Raw genomic sequence first — 4,125 nt, forward strand, 5'->3', positions numbered from 1 at the left:
GTTATTTTATGTAAAGGATAAGACCACATCAAAATGCATTGAGAAATATCACTGATGGTGTTAGAGACAGTATTGGGAGAACCTGCTCCAATGTTTAACATGGATTCTTTTCTATTTCCTAGGTGTCTGGGCTGGGTTGAGAAATAAAGGGAAAGAGCACAACAGAGAGAAATTTAAAGCTGGGTGTCCGGGGGGAGACATTACATGTTGGCAGGATCCGTGATGTTCCCCGAGTCGTAAAACCAGCAAGTTTTTATTAGTGATTTTCAAAAGGGGAAGGAGTGCACAAATAGGGTGTGGGTCACAGAGATCACATACTTCACAAGGTAATAAAATATCACAAAGCAAATGGAGGCAGGGTGAGATCACAGGACCACCGGATGAGGCGAAATTAAAATTGCTAATGAAGTTTCCGCATGCATTACCATTGATAACATCTTATCAGGAAACAGGGTTTGAGAGCAGATAACCTGTCTGACCAAAATTTATTAGGTGGGAATTTTCCTCCACCTAATAAGCCTGGGAGTGCTACAGGAGACTGGGCTTATTTCATCCCTTTGGCTTCGACCATAAAAGGCGGTCGCCTTAAAGGGGCCAGCTATAAGCCTACCTTCAGGGCGCATTCTCTTTCTCAGGGATGTTCCTTGCTGAGAAAGAGAATTCAGCAATAGTTCTCGTATTTGCTTTTGAAAGAGGAGAAATATAGCTCTGCTCCGTCCGGCTCACCGGTGACCAGTTCAAAGTTACCCGCTCTTGTTCCCTGGACATCGCTGTTATCCTATTCTTTTATTAAGATGCCCAGACTTCGTACTATTCAAACACACACGCTCTACAAACAATGTGTGCACTTGACACAATCACAGGGTCCTGAGGCGACCTTCGTCCTCCTCAGCTTACGGAGAAGATGGGGGGATTAAGAGTTTAAAGTAAAGACAGGCGTAGGAAATCACAAGGATATTGATTGGGGAAGTGATAAGTGTCCATGAAATCTTCACAGTTTATGTTCAGAGATTGCAATAAATACAGGCATAAGAAATTATAAAAGTATTAATTTGAGGAACTAATACATGTTCATGAAATCTTCACAATTTATGTTCTTCTGCCACAGCTTCGGCCGGTCCCCTCCGTTCAGGGTCCCTGACTTCCTGCAACAAGACAGATACAGTTAAGAAACGGATTAAAATGCATGACATGTATCCAAAATAATTATTCTACTTGGGTTATATTTTAATACTCAGATAATCAAAATAAAGCAGTTTTAAATACTGCTTTAATGTACACAGTATATGTTACTTTTATTTTTTGGAAATTATTTTTGAAAATAGTTTTTGAACTGTTTTAAAGATCTATCAATAAAATAAGTCATTTAAAAATATGTCACAGAGTTACCTAATTTGAATTTTTACCCCCTTTTACCCTCAAAAGCAATAAATGGTGTGATCTTTCCACTTATGTCCTCACTAGCAAATCCAGACCCCAACACTGGTAGCACACTAAAGGAAACAGGCTTTTCCCTTTCTAGAAGGCAGGAAAACGTTGTGAATCCTCATTGTTGTCTTCTCACCTATTTTTTTCTTGCAACTGTCAATTTCCTCATAAGGTCACATAAATTGAGCACTACGTGCTCAAAAGCTGTCTGAAGTTCTTTGCATGGATCAACTCATTTAATCATTCAGGTAGCCCTATGATAGATATCGTTATTGTTCCCATTTACAGATAAGGAAACAGAGGCTTTGTTCAAGTTAACTTGCCCAAAAGTACATAGTTTATAAAGGTCAAACCTGAGATTAGGATCATGAACCTCTATCATTAACTACGCTCTATATTGCCCTTTCAAAAACTTCTGCTTCATCTGCCAAATTTCCAGATTTCTTGGAACAATTATAATCATTCAAGGATCTTCTCTCAGCATCTTTATTATTCTAAGTGCCCACACTTCTTACTGGTGCCAGAAAATTATCACTACCACCCCACCAATTGAACTCCAAATGGAGGGACATGCTGTATGTAGTACTTGTACCTATGGGCAAAAGCTCTCGAGAAAACGGCTTAGGTTCATGTAGAGCTGTATTGCCAACTGAGCCTTCATTGCAAACATTTTTCAGTGTCTTGTTGAAGTTGACCAGAACTCCTTTTTTTTTTTCTTTTGAGACGGACTCTTGCTCTGTGGCCCAGGTTAGAGGGCAGCAGTGTGATCTCGGCTCACTGCAAGCTCTGTCTTCCAGGTTTACGCCATTCTCCTGCCTCAGCCTCCAGAGTAGCTGGGACTACAGGCGCCCGCCACCACACCCGGCTAATTTTGTTTTTGTATTTTTAGTAGAGACGGGGTTTCACCATGTTAGCCAGGATGGTCTCGATCTCCTGACCTTGTGATCTGCCCACCTTGGCCTCCCAAAGTGCTGGAATTACAGGTGTTAGCCACTGCGTCTGGCCCAGAATGCCTTTTAAGAGCAGAGTGGAAATACTGCTGATTTGGAGTCAGAAGACCTAATTTTCAAATCGTGACTTTCAATTCCTCACTAACAAGATGAGCACTGTTTTGTATACTTAGCACAACTGTTTTAGTCATCAAATTAAATTGCTTAAAAGTATATTATAAACTGTAAGTGCTATCAGATGTTAATTATTATTCTATAAGTAATCATGGAACAAGACTTTATATTTGTACTATTCTTTGCAGTACTATATTATTTCATTGAAACTCTCAGTAACCCTATGGCTTAGGTATCAATATCCCCATTTTACAAACAGGGAACTGAAGCACAGAGAAGATTAATGCTTTCGTGTATCAGTGAGCTTAGACTGCCATACAAAATATGATAGACTGGGTGGTTTACACAAGATAAATTTATTTTTTCAGAGTTCTGAAGGCTGGAAGTGTATGATCAGGATGTCAGCATGATAGGGTTCTGGTGAATGAGAGAGAGAGAGAGAGAGAGAGAGATATCACAACTTCTCTGATATTTCTTCCTGCAAGTATACTAATCCTATCATGAGGGTCTCGACCTCATGACCTTGTCTGAATCTGAATATCTCTCAAAGGCCCACCTTCAAATACCATTACATTAGGGGTTGAGGCTTCAACATGAGAATTTTGGGAGGTCGTAATTCTGTCCACAGCACTCCTCCTTTGATATGGTTTGGCTGTGTCCCCACCCAAATCTCATCTCAAATTGTAATCCCCATAATCCCTGTGTGTCTCGGGAGAGGCCAGATGGGATGTGATTGGCTCATGGAGACGGTTTCCCCCATGCTTTTCTTGTGATGGTGACTGAGTTCTCATGAGATCTATAAGGGGCTCTTGCCCCTTCACTTTTCCCTCTTCTCTCTCTTGCCTACTGCTGTGTAACACTGCCTCTTCCCCATCTACCATGATTGGAAGTTTCTGGAGGCCTCCCTAGCCATGCAGAACTGTGAGTCAATTAACCCTCTTTTCTTTATAAATTTCCCAGTCTCAATTATGTCTTTATAGCAGTGTGAAAATGGACTAATACATCGTTGTTCCCTTCAAAGTCATGAAGCTCATAAGCGGCAAAGCCAAATATTAAATTAAAGTTTTCCAACTCCAAATCTTGAACTCTTTCCCTAAAACCAGAGGCATCTCACATTATTTTGAAACTGACTTAATAGTCAAGGCTTTCCCCTGTTATATCTGGTACTTCTTATGACAGATGCCATCTTAATAGAGATTGCAGTGTTTTTCTATCCACGTCTCTAATTCAGATTTGAAAACATTCCTCCTCGGTAGTAATTTCTTTATAAAAGGTACTAGCTAAGAGGTCCTGAAATGAGCCCATCTAGAACCTCAGGATTGCCAAAGGACCTTCTGGTTTCAAGATGCACAATAATTTCAGAAATCATTAATATTATAGAAAAGTAAAGTTTATAGGAATGGAAATTTTGATCCTTTAACCTATGTAATATAATATGATTTTTTTAAAAAAACCTCCTTAAGATAATATGTTTTATTCTTGGTGACCAATGAAGTTCAGAACAGTTTTTTTTTTTATTTATAAAAAGCAGGGAAGTGAGCCGGGCAGATTACCTAAAGTCGAGAGTTCGAGACAGCCTGACCAACATGGAGAAACCCCATCTCTACTAAAAATATATTAAAAAATTAGCCGG

Source organism: Trachypithecus francoisi, unplaced genomic scaffold (genome assembly GCF_009764315.1).
Source record: "Trachypithecus francoisi isolate TF-2019V2 unplaced genomic scaffold, Tfra_2.0 Contig00224, whole genome shotgun sequence".
Classification (NCBI taxonomy): Eukaryota; Metazoa; Chordata; class Mammalia; order Primates; family Cercopithecidae; genus Trachypithecus; species Trachypithecus francoisi.